This window comes from Podarcis raffonei, chromosome 11, assembly GCF_027172205.1.
Source record: "Podarcis raffonei isolate rPodRaf1 chromosome 11, rPodRaf1.pri, whole genome shotgun sequence".
NCBI lineage: Eukaryota > Metazoa > Chordata > Lepidosauria > Squamata > Lacertidae > Podarcis > Podarcis raffonei.
In genome coordinates this window covers 53,840,849-53,854,262 of record NC_070612.1, presented here as the reverse complement: position 1 = coordinate 53,854,262, position 13,414 = coordinate 53,840,849, and the positions used below count along the sequence as shown (strand labels likewise).

Sequence of the window (13,414 nt, the reverse complement as noted above, 5' to 3'; positions counted from 1 at the left end):
GCTTTAAAAAAAAAAAACCCACATGTTTTGGAGGAGCAGAGAGAAAGCGAAGGCCCTGCTCCCCTGCTCAATCCGCGGGCAAGTGAGCCGGCGCATGCGCACTCCGGCTTCCCGGAGGTGGGGCGGGAGGGAGGCGAGCGCGCTCTCGCGCCGGGCCAGACAGACGGCCGAGGCCCCGGCTCTCCTGTCGCAGTTCAGCTGCGGCAGTGCGCCTGCGCGGCCGCCGCAGCAGGCCGGCGGGAGGCGGGGCCGCGCGTTTCGGAGCGGCTCACTATTTGGCAGGAAGGCGCGGAGGCCTCTCTCCTGGCAGCGGCGGCCGCGCAAGGCTGAGGGGGAGGCTCCCAATGTGGCAAGGGAGAGGAGGAGGAGGGCGGCTGAGCAGCGGCGGCGGCGGAGGAGGAGGGGGCCGAGCGAGACAAGGGGAGCCGCCGCAGCAGCAACCGCCGCCGCCGAGGAGCTGAGCGGCCTGGCCGGGCGAGCGGGGGGTTGGCGGAGCCTCTGCAGCACTGGCACCCCCGCCGACGCCGCACCCCCGCCGGGCACCGCGCGCCCGCCCGGGTGCAGGCGGAGGCGAGGGCGGACGAGGAGGCTCGGGCAGCGGCAGCAGGTGAGGTAACGGCGGTGAGGGGAGCGGGGGGGGGGAGGGGAAAGGGAGCGGGAAAAGGAGCCGCCGCCGTGCCGCCCTTGGCCCGGCCGGGCAGTACCGGCCACCGCCGGTGGGAGTCGCTGTGGGGGAGCCGCTCCCTTGGCCTGGCCCCTCCCGCCCCGCGTCCCTCGGGGCTGGCGTTATTTATTATTCATCCGAGGAGGGCGCGCGATCCTCCTCCTCCTCCCCCCCCCCCCAACTCGCTCGCTAGCTCGCGCCAGGCTCCCCCCCCTTCTTCTCTTCTCCCTCTCTTTCCCCCCCGGAAGCTGTTGCTAGGAAGAAACGGGGGGGGGGCAGCCCGGCGGGGGACCCTTTTCTCCTCCTGTGGGGTGGAAGGAGCGAGAGGGGGACGCTCGTGGTCTTCAAACCCCTCCCCCCAAAAATCTTCCTTATACACACATTGCTTCCCTCCCCTCTGTTTTGTGTGGGGGGGGAGCCTGGGGCCTTTTGTCATCCTGCAAAAATAAAATCCCATTATTGGAAACAGAGCCACGAGGGAGTGAGGGGCGGGGGTAGGTGAGGGGGAATTGTGTGTGTGTGTGTTTGTGTGTGTTGGTGAATGGGGGGGGGTGATGGATCTGTTGTTGCTAGTGGTGCCCATGAGAATGTGGCAAGCCTCGTCTCTCTCACACACAGGCTCTTGCACACTCACACAGACACACACAATCTCTCAAACACACACAATCTCAGACAGACACAGGCACACAGGCACACACAATCTCACGCACTCACAGGCACACTCTCAATCACACACTCACAGATTCTCTCTTACACACACACACACACACACACACTAGAAACTTCCCACTAGGTAACGAAAATGGCCAAGAAAAGAGGCAAACAAAGCTGCCCCAGTGCCTGCCACAGCAGCTCTGTGTGTGTGTCTTGTCAGGCTTTGCTGGGTTCCTTTGTCTGCTGTTGCTGCCTGTCTCTCCTCCCTTCTCTCCTTTCTTTCTGCTTTTCTCCCCTTCTCCTTCTCCTCGCCCTCTCTCCCTCCTCCCCCTCCTTTTTCTTCTTTTTCCTCTTGCCTTTCCCTCTCCCTCCCCCCCTCCTCCCTCTCTCCCTCCCCTCTTCCTTCACAGACTCCAAGAGCTGCTGCAGCTGCAGGTTTGTAAATACTGGACTCACATTCACACACACACACAAGCAAAACATGGCTGACGCTCTGCTCCCCCCCCTTCTGTAGGGCTCATTTTCTCTCTGCTTCTTGGTCTTTCATCCACTTGTGCTTTGCCTCCCCCTCTTTTATTTCCCCTTCCCCCCAACCCACCCAAAAAGGAAGGAAACTGCAGTGTGTGTGTGTGTGTGAGAGGGAGGGAGGGAGAGAGACTTTGATGGGATATAAAGGGAAGGGTCTTTGCTCTGGAGCCTTCTTTTCTTTTCTTTTTTGTACAGTATGGTAGAGGAAAAGTCCAAAAGATTCTTGCAAGCTTAGGGAGGCCTCGGGGAGGGGGAGGGGGTGAGTGGTGCGACCTCTGCTGAGAGGCTTGACTGGAATGTGCGTATCTGTCTTCCTAGGCATGGGGGGAAGGGAGGCTGATGCACCAAAAAAATGTTGGCGGTGATTAAGGTTATTAAATAGGTGTTACGTTAGCAGGATGCTCAGGGCCATTCCTTTTATTTTGGGATATGCCTCATTACCTGGCATCATACAGTATGTTAGCTCTGAACACAGAGCTCCCCACCCCCCAGTCTGATTCATCCTTTTTTTAGTGCTTGTGCCATTCCGGAATCTGAAGTAATTGTTGAGCTGCGAGAGTTAAAACATGCATATGGTGATGGTAGTTCAGTTTTACACAATAACTTTTCTTCATAACGACAAGATAAGTGCATACAAGGAAGGGCTGCACCTCATTTTTTAGGGTTTCAGTGGCTACACAGATCTAAGATTCCTCACTATCCAGTGTTGCTCATTGAAAGCATCCAAGACTTTAAAAAACAACAACAACCCCAAAGATCTTGGCCAGCTACCAGCATCTCCTTCTGGCTTTGACAAAACTTCATAAAACAGTTTTGAACTGCACACACACACACATCTTTAGTTGACAAGGACCTTTGCAGTTTCTTCTCATGTAAAATGACCTTGGGTATAATTGCATGCTTTTCTTTAAAGGAGGATCGTGCACAAGAGTTTTCTTCGGTTCTGTGCCTCCTGTGGGTGACTGGTTGCTACAAGAGAGATCCCCCCCCCCCATTGTGCATTTTTACTTCTGAGGATGTTACTAATGTTTAGAATGTTGGCTTTGTGTTACTATTCTTTTGTCCACACAATAATTTTGTGGCCTTTGCATAATTTATCACCAGCAAAGTTAGTAGTATCTTTCAAAAATACATAATGTAACCAATTGGAACTTAAATGCTTGGTGGTGATTGGTAAAATTGATTTTGAAATTGCAGAGCGGATGGGTAGAATAATGGAATATTTGTCAAGCTTTGGAAATTGGAACTCTTGGATTAGCTGCCACATTACAAAATTATATAAATGCATAGTTGGGAGCCTTTGTTTGAAATATTTATGTTAAGTGGTACGGATATAGATTGTATAACTGAAAATAATTCTAAGTGGCTTACAAGAAAGAATACAGTAATAAAAGCACAAAGCTAACATATTATGTATACATTATCAAATATGTTCAGTATTCCTGAATGAAGAATTGCACCTGTACTGAAATGAAGCTTTGATTAGTCTCTGCCCACCGATGGGACCAAGGAAAATTGGTTGCAGCCCAGGTTTTACAATTGGGAACCTTTTGTTCAGTTTTTGTTGGGCTTTGCATGCAGCATTCTTGTTATAGTTGACTTGTTGATCAGCAAATGATGCCCTGCATCCTGTTCTCAGAGCAGTTAATAGGGCAGTCTCCATGGCGGCACACCACTACAGAGTGAAAGTATATAAATATTTAGCCATACTGTATTTGTATTGACTTGTTTTTCTAAACTTTGCTAGGTCTAGGTGCAGAGGAAGCAAGAGTCAGAGGATGTTCATGAGGGGAAGTTTCTGAGAAGACTGTAGAACCTGAACTCTTTAGGACATTAGAGAAAAAACTGACCTCAAAGCTTAAAACACAGGATAAAAAAAGACATTTAAATGAACATTCTGATGTAGGAACCTTATCAACCCCTACAGACAAAGAATAATGGAAATTCAAAGGGTTCTGGAGTGGGTTGTGAGGTTATGAGCTCAAACACATGTGAGGGAGCTAAATTAAGGCCTTTAGCATCATCCTCTTACAGAGACTACTTTCTCCATTGTGGCAGTTTGAGGAATCTCTGTCTTCTAACTTGATTATATGTTGATAGTGATTAATTGTAAGTTGGCTTTCCAGGGGAGGGAGTAGAAGTATGAACAGAAAATAAACAGAGCAAGTTTCGGCAGGAAGGTACTGGTTCTCTGGCCAGGGTTGTTCAGTTCCATAGGCAAGGGCTGAAGCAAAAAGCTGAACTGTGCTTAATGGCTATTGCTTTGCTGTTTGTAAGGGGTAGGAGTAACAGAGAGGTGGGGCTTCAGGATAGTTATGTATATGCAATTGGTATGCTGTAGGTGATTAGGCATATAGATGAGGCTTTTTGCAAATTGAAATTCCCTTTGCCAGTCCAAGTCAAACTTTATGTTGAAGCAGTGAGACCTTTGGTTAACCTGGTGCTGTTTATTCCATCTGAAACAATTTGAATCTGTACAGTGGTACCTCAGGTTAAGAACATAATTCGTTCTGGAGGTCCGTTCTTAACCTGAAACTGTTTCTTAATCTGAGGTACCGCTTTAGCTAATGGGGCCTCCTGCTGTTGCTGCGCCACCACCACACGATTTCTGTTCTCATCCTGAAGCAAAGTTCTTAACCCGAGGTACTGTTTCTGGATTAGCAGAGTTTGTAACCTGAAGCGTATGTAACCCGAGGTACCACTGTACTTTGGAACAATGCAAGCAACTTCCAAGACTTCCCGTTGGAACTCATACAGTGGACATATGTCTCCTTTATGCTACACTCTTCCTTCACCACTGTACCTGAGTGTAACCTGAAATAATCTTGCTGTGCACCCACCCAACCTATTATGCACTGTGCCACAGTATTGAGGCACAGATGTGCAGGGTTCTCAATTTGCTGTAGCCTCAGCATGCTTCAGTTAAGTCATACCTCAGGCAAGCAGTCATTCATTTAGAGCAGGATTCCTCAACTTTTTGCCCTGCAAGTATTTTGGGCTACAATTCCCATCAGCGCCAGCACGGCTGGTGGTTAGGGATACTCTTCTTCTTTGGCGATCACTCGTAGCCGAGTAAGATTGTCTTCCATAAACATGGCTTTAACAGTGAGTCCGTAAGTGACTGTGGAGGCCAATTCTGAATCCACACATCCTTCCACAGTGGGGACATTGGTTTCTGGGCGAGAGTTGGTCACAGTCAGGGATACTAAGGAGTTGCAGTCCAACAACATCTGAAGTGTGCCATGTTGCGGAAGGATTTAGAGGGATTGGAAATGTTGATAGTTGATAATTCCAATGACTTTGCTGTTTAGACCTGAATAAGGAAGGCAGAGGTGGTTGGGTCATGTTAACTTGACTGCTTCCATAGCTGCTAGAATTTTAACTAATGGAAAGGTTTTGTATGTTGTATATGCCAGGTTTGCACCTCTAGCTGTATTCTAAATCAGAACTATAAAGTAGTATCTAGTTGGCATATTTCAATCAGACACAAGCTCAAGACCATTCTCAAGTTAATCCTTGTCACTTGGTAGGTTTATTTCACAAAACTTAGCCAAGTAATTTCCCAGGATATTTCTGGTTATCAGTAAATAGGAGGAGCAGAACAGTGGCTGGATAGCCCTTCTGCAGAGCAATTCCTCAGACCCGAGGTGGCTATTGTGGCACTTGTTAAGTACAGTGGCACCCTTGGGATCTAAATTTGGTGCTCACAAGGTGCACTCCCTTGCAATGATGACAAAGAGGCGGGGCTCCTTTTTCTCCCAGAGAACAAATAAGAGAGTAGGAGGGAGAAAGGAGATCTGGGTAGTTAGAGGGATGAAAATGTAGTTGTTGGGGTGCAGGGAGAAGGATGTGAGGCGATCTGGCTGCGACATCTGTCACCCCATTGGTTGGCAGGGAAGGAGATGGGGTGCTACAGGAGTCAGGAGAGAATGCAGTACCAGATACAAAGAAGGCTTGCATGTGTTTGCACATGCACACTAGATCCTGTGAAATGAATGATATTCAAAATGCATGATTTTTTCCACAGCTTCCCTCTTCCCCAAATCAACATCAATTTGCAGATCATTTCTGTCTCCATTGACTGAATAATAAAAATCATGGTTTCAGTGTGCTTTAGCACTGCCCAGATGCATAATCATGGATCTAAGGCAGGGATCCTTATGTATCATAAGTTTTACAAGGGATTATCTCAAAACTGCTATCAAACCATAACAGGTTAGCTCTGTGTACACTGATGTGTTATGTTATTTGTTTTTTGTCCTATGAGGAAGATTGCTGCCTTGGATCAATGTTCTTGTTGTGCTGGCGAATTCCAGATTTACATATTTTTACTATGCAGTTTAATACTTTCATTTGATAGTGGGTTTGTTTTTTTAAAACCTTTCATACAGAAAAGAATCTGTTTTTAAGTCTATTGGAACTGACTTTTACCCAGGTTCCATGGAAAATGTGTGCACATGCTTTCTGTCTAGTGAGATTCCAGCCTGAAGAGAGGAACAACCCAAGTTAGTAGTACCCATGGCACTCACTGAAAATTCTGAATGGACCAACAAAGGTTGGCTGTTTATCTAACGGGGGAGCCTGTAAGGCTGTCTCAGTCTGACCAGTTGATAAAAAATAATAATCTGTTCTTTGAAATTTTCCTATGACATCCTTTTCCTTGTTCTCCCAAGTATATCTTCCATCTTCTCTATTCTTATCAACCCATTATCTACATTTTTCTTGCCTTGGTTGTTAAGCGTTATACAGTGGTGCCTTGGTTTACAGATGCTTCAGGTTACATACGCTTCAGATTACAGACGCTTCAGGTTACAGACTCCGCTAACCCAGAAATAATACCTCGGGTTAAGAACTGCTTCAGGATGAGAACAGAAATCGTGCGGCAGCGCAGCAGCAGTGGGAGGCCCCATTAGCTAAAGTGGTGCTTCAGGTTAAGAACGGACCTCCAGAGTGAATTAAGTTCTTAACCCGAGGTACCACTGTACTCTACCTTCATTTGTGACTTGTCAGCTTCTGTAAATTATCACTTGCTGGAAACACCACCACCCCACTTAGTTGTAATTTTTATTGATGTTATTCAAAATATCAGTAAAGTTTGTTAAAACTCTAACCTGATTAAAGAGGACTAATTTTTGGTACTCTGTGGGCCAATAATGTAGTGAGGAAACGAGCAAATTGAATGTTTGGGATGTCTACTTGATCCTAGTGACGAGGCCGAAGACACTTAAATCAACAGCAGAGGTGTAAATGATATTTTTATGATAGAAAACAATTAGAATGAATGTCAGATAGCTTTCATGCTTTGGAACAAACAGAAAACTCATTTCACTGTTCAATGTATTATTTGAGATTGGTGAGGCATCAAACTGCCTTAATCTTGTGAAGTGGAAGAGTCCAGATAAATCTTTGTATTCGGACCAGTCTAAGTCATATGGGCAAGGGTGGCAGATGACTCAAGGAGACAAACATACAAGAGAGTAACTCATACTGCATTTTTAATAATACCCTATCCTGGTATTGGAAAGCTAGAAAACAGAGGGATATGCTTTAATTTGGAATGGAAGAAAAAGGCTCTATAAATGCATGCCTTTGTCTCATTATAGCATGTTTGCTAGTAGCTACCCATCTCCTGTTTCATTCTTACAATTAGTTTCTTCCACTTTACATTCTGACTTGGCTAGAAGTGCCTTGGGTCAAATATATGCTTCTATTATTCCTTTGAACCCTGTCCATTTTTGGCTTAGGGCTCTTTTACAGGGTTCTTGCGTAGAGAGTATGCAGGGGGAAAGCAGAAATATGAATTAAGCCTCACACCTGGTTTTTTTGGCTGCTCGTTATAACCCATGAAAGGGCCGTTAGATTCTGATATGCTTTTAGATTCATAATTACAATATTTCATGCCTTATGCAGAAATCACTTTAGTACAATACTAATACATATTAATACATATTTATTTGCTTTAGAATTGTTAATAATACTTGTTCATGTTAGACTTACCAACACATGATCAGAGTTGCATGGTGAGAAGGCTACTCGAGCCTATAGCTTATGTTCTAAGGATGCGGGATGCGCTGTGGTCTAAACCACCGAGCCTCTTGGGCTTGCCGATCGTCAGGTCGGCAGTTCAAATCCGTGTGACAGGGTGAGCTCCCATTGCTTTGTTCAGCTCCTGCCAACCTACAAGTTTGAAAGCATACCAGCATGAGTAGATAAATAGGTGCTGCTGTGGTGGGAAGGTAAACGGCATTTCCATGCGCTCTGGTTTCTGTCACTGTGTACTGTGCGCCAGAGGCAGTTTAGTCATGCTGGCCACATGACCCGAAAAGCTGTCTGCGGACAAACACCAGCTCCCTTGGCCTGAAAGCAGGGATGAGTGCCACACCCCATAGTTGAATTCGACTGGACTTAACCCCCCCGGGGGTCCTTTACCTTTCTAAGTACATTCTCTAGCCTGAGAAATTAGTAATAGGCTATTTTGCCATGTTTAATAACACTAAAGACAACTTACAGTATATTCTTTTTGAATTTCAACATTTGTTTTTTAAAAAATGGCAAGACAGCAGATAAAAATAATTTAAAAAATCATTCTTCAGGTAACCGGCACTATAGCTTTAGCTTGACAAGCAAAAGTTTGCAAGCAAAAGTCTTGGCTAGCAAAGGTTTATGCAACTCAAACCTCTCTAGGTAGGCCATTGCATAGCCTAGGAACTACCACAAAGTGGCTTTCCCTTGTCCCCGCTAGACACTTCAACTACTGATGGAATGCAGAGAAAAGCCCTTCTGCTAGATTTTATGAATAAGAAGACTCAGGGCTTTAAAGGCAAAAAACAGGTTGTTGTTGTTTAAATTGTCCCCATAAACTGGCCAGAAGCCAGTGTAGCTGTTGTAATCGCATACTCCCAAGAAATGATTCCAGTCAATACTCAAGTTGCTGCATTCTAGACCAGCTGAAGTTCCTGGACATTTTAGACGCAGCTCTATGGAGACGGCATTGCAGTAATTCCCTCTAGGTGGTAATTAAGGCATGTTACCTTGGCCAGATATGATCTCTCTAGGAATGGATGGAGCTGGCACACCGACTGAAACTGTGCAAAAGCATTCTTGGCAACAGCTGCTCCCCAAGAACCCAGGAGGAAAACTGGATCTGGAAATGTGAGCCTGAGTTTTCACAGGGAGTTCTGCCTGTCTGAGTGGCTGATTTCCAATACCATCAATTAACCCTAGTTCAATTTCTCTGCCGTCTGCATAAGATCTCATAAAAATAGTATTGAATTATTATTTTTATTTTATACATTGTGATCTTTTCTGTGAACCGCCCCAAGACCTCCGGGTATAGGGTGGTATATAAATTGAATAAATAACAACAACTACTACTACGACTATTCATTTATCCTGGAGCTTTCATGTGCACTCCTGAATTTAGAAAACAAACACGAAACAATTTTGTATGGTACCGAGTCCTCGCTCTTACTTGAATGCATAAAGCAGTGTTTCTCAAACTTGAGTCCCCAACAGCTCCCAACAACCACTGGTCCTGCTAGCTAAGGATGATGGGAGTTTTAGTCCAACAATAGCTGGGACCCAAGTTCGAGAAACACTGACATAGAGCCTGTTGTATAGTGGTCATCTAAACCAACCCCACCTAGTAACCTTCTAGTTGTATGTACATCAGTGTTGGACAGTGTTTCATATGGTTTAGTAGTATTGACTTTGTCATTTCTTCCCAAGCTCTTCATAATGTTTCTATTTCATATTAACGGCTTACATTGGAAATTGTGCTGAACTACAGTAAATTGGCAAGCTCAACACTCCTTTGGTCACAGTGAATCCACTAAACCAGTATGAGGGTTGAGGCAACTGGATAACCCCAGTCATTTTTTTCACAGAATAGTAGCGCCACTCTATAGTGCAAACTTTTAATTCTTACAGTACTGACTAACTTGAAACTTTAGCACTTTCTTCATTTCTATGAAGGTACAATGCAGAGAGCTTTGGGTCATTTTCTCTAGAATAGCTGACTTTGCCGTGTGGGTTTTTTAATTAGTCTGTACAAAAATAGTATTGGGATTCTCTTCAGAAATAGCTTGTTACTTTACTTATAGTTATAAAGAAACCTGTGTGTCTCCTGGATGTTGTGAGTGCAAAACCTCAGATTTTTTTTACCCAAACTTGATGATTTGGATACAGGCTAAAGTAAAGGTGTTTACTGACAAGAACATTTGCCGTGCCTGATCATGCATAATAAGGTGAGCCAAGTTGGCTACTTCTGATAGGTCAGTGAAGTAGCCTTCACTTAGTGGTAGATTGTGCAAAAACAAATCATTTGGCTTGATGAGCAGGACTTCACATTTCCAGGATGGAATTCGTAAGTGGGGCATTTCTCAGATGGAGAGGGATTTTTTTATTTATTTCATAAATAATGAAATTATAGCACGTTTTGAAAACAATTGCCAATCTAGTCCCTCTGTGTGTGTGCTACTAGAATAGGCAGATCATAGAGTCAGACGGAATTGCATTGTAAATCCTATGGGAGGAATTGCGCTAACGTGAAAGTTACATCAGTGCAAGCAGTTCAGCTTGTCTGATGGAATGTTCTCCCTTCTCTTCCCTGTGTACTGTTCTGGGGGTTCTCCTGACCGCCCCCCACTGTGGGAACCAGTTGCTGGAGCACACGGGGCGGTAACGCTGTGGCACTGGTAAAAGTCTTTCCATAGGTGTATACTAGTGGGATTAATTCGTTGAATCTAGTCTTAAGTGTACAGAACGATGATTTCCACCCATTGTATCTTGCATGTAAGAATGGTAGACAAATATATCACATAACTTGTCATGAAGTAGTGATCCTGTGAGCAAGTATCACTGGGTGGGGCAGGTGGTAACACTTAGTCCCCAAAGTGGGAGCATTTGATGGGGCTGGCTGGTTGCCAGCATTCCCCAGCCCCTATAAATATTCGAGTTAACCTGCCGGGGGGGAGAGAGAACCTGCCGTGTTTTAGACTTGCTGTTTGATGTTCTGTATGTGGTGCCAGAAAATAACCCAATAAAGCCAGGGAACCCGTTCGGTGCCTGCATGTGATTGATTAGCAGCTTGGAGGGAGGACACAGGAAATCAGCCCCCTCCTTGACATTTCTAGTCCAAACAGCTCTCTTTCTTGAGCTCAAGATACTAAAGTCTACAACTTCTATAATTTGAGATGGAAATTGGTTATTCTGATTCTTGCAGGGCTATCCAAGCTTGTGAATACACCCTACAGTTCTGTCTGGTAGTGTTGCCTCAAGACTTTTTAAAAATAGATCTAGATAGTCCTATCATCAGCTCTAACCTTTATTAGATGTATCCAGGTTTTTCCCTCTATCCTTCCTAGAAACAGCAAACTTCCTTTAGATTATGAGATCTTCAACAGCCATGGTAGGGTGTGATATCATAACTTGAGTCTATAAATAACTTCCTAGTTTGTACACAGGCTGCTTACATTCCATTGCCCTAAAGGAGATTTAAGTAGCCTGTGTTCAGAATTGGAAAATAATTAGTAACTACACGCTAGACGGAAATGTACCCTACTAAGATCTGGCACCTGGGTCACTTCTGGCACCCTTAGTGAGCAGCATGAGCCATTTTACTCTCACAAAAATGTGTTCCTGCCTTGTTTGTGAAACAAAAGATAAAATCTCATCTTCTCTGTTTGCTAAAGGTGCTAAATGTCCCTGCAGGCTAGACTTTGGTGTGTATAACAAAATTTGTATGCTGTTCACTTGTCTTTATCTCCCGGACATCATAGGATCAGCACCAGTGATAGATACCGGTAGTTGCTGAGTGAACAAGTATACGTTGTTGCTGTGCCAGCACATAGGAAATTGGAAGTAGTAATAGTAATATTTAGGATTACCACTTCAAGATTATGATGATTATAAAACAAAATTTCCAAATGCAGTAAATAAATCAAACAGAAATGCTTCATACTAACAGTCATAAAAGAGCACCATCAGATATAGTCCATGTGGAATGCAAGGTTCATATTTATACAGAGTAGACATTTGCCAAATATACCAGTAATCATATTTTAGTAGGAATGTGCCAACCATGATATGGTTTGGTTATATAAATAACAAACCACCCCTATATTACAAGTCTGAGGGGTCTGCAAACCACCACCCCCACCCCCCGCGGCACATATCATATGGGTCAGTTTTTCAGAGATGGCAGCGAACATGTCTCTTTAAAACCATAAGACCAAAGAGTAACAAGATGACTCCTTCTATGCTTGACAGATAACTAAACAAGCACTTACCCGCAGATATAAAATTCGTTGTTGACAAATAATATCAGCGTTAACACCATCAAAAATGGATAAAACACATAACTTAGCATCCAAACTGACCTGTTCGCCAATAATAATACTAATTTCTGTTGCAGCCCGCTTTCAGAATTTATATTGTGTCCCCACTACATATGCTAGCATGTTCCTCGTATCTTATAACCCTGCCAGCATTAGCAGGAGACCAGATCTTAAAGTATGAGCTAGTTGGACTGGGGTTAAAAACCAGTGGTGGACCACCTTCAAAATATGCTCCTGAATGTTAGCTGGCATGGACCTAAAGTGGGTGAGTGGACCAGATCTTAAGCCATTGAGAATCTTTCAGTTCGCCTGTAGGGTCCATCTCCCACATAGATTTCCAAGTAGCATGCAGAGAGAACTGGGATTGTAACAGTAACTGTATATCAATGAGAGACCCTGCTTTTTGGACCACTTGCTACATCCAGATGTTCATAACATCATTTTGTGGCTGGGCAATGCACCACAGGATCTTTCAAGATGATGTTAATCTTGTGGATGTGAAGCCAGTATAAGCCTGAATCTTTCAAACTTTCCAAGAGTTGCAATTCTGTAAGTGGCACATTTTTAAAATAACAGACTTGCAAGTGGTGAATTCCCACTTTATAAAGAATAATAGATACAACAGATTTATATTGGGCCTGAACTTATGCTATACAGGGAAATGGGATTAAGGTTGAGGGTGTGGAGGCAAATTTCTCAAACCATCTCTTCCACACCTCAATAGTACAGTGTGTTGAAAGGATTGGAAAGAGACTTCCTTGTCAACCTCATCTGGGGCAAAAGCGGAGGTTACAATTAAGAGCAGGCATCCCCAAACTCGGCCCTCCATATGTTTTGGGACTACAACTCCCATCATCCCTAGCTAACAGGACCAGGGGGCAGGGGTCCCAAAACATCTGGAGGACCGAGTTTGGGGATGCCTGGTTAAGAGGGAGGAAAGAGGAGTCTCATGCCCCCAGCATGACCCAGGATGTTACTACATCTAAAATCATAGCAATGATGTGCTGAAGTTGGAGGGCATTTTGTTTTGGCACCCACGACCCAGGTTCCAGGAGCCTTTGGGCAAATAGTTTCTAACACTGCATTAGAGGTGTCTAAAATGTATATTTTACGAAGCAGAAGTGGATAGAGATAGGCCTTTGCCCTCTCATATTACACTAGAACTTAGGGTTATCCAGTGAAGCTGAAACATGGGAGATTCAGTACAGGAAAAAGGGAAGTGCTGCTTCAC

At 44.5% G+C, this 13,414-nt stretch overlaps 1 protein-coding gene across 4 annotated transcripts in view; it reads left to right on the top strand.

Annotated features, from left to right (window-relative positions):
* Positions 1-387: 387 nt before the first annotated feature.
* Positions 388-13,414, top strand: part of SPIN1 (spindlin 1) — a 32,222-nt gene continuing 19,195 nt past the window's right edge. For 2 of the 4 annotated variants that reach the window (XM_053409072.1, XM_053409073.1), the window contains exon 1: positions 391-607. The gene's annotated coding sequence lies outside the window, so the exon portion shown is untranslated. Of the gene's footprint in view, positions 608-1,732; positions 1,754-13,414 lie in introns of those variants that run through there. The other 2 variants (XM_053409069.1, XM_053409071.1) reach the window with 2 other exon arrangements.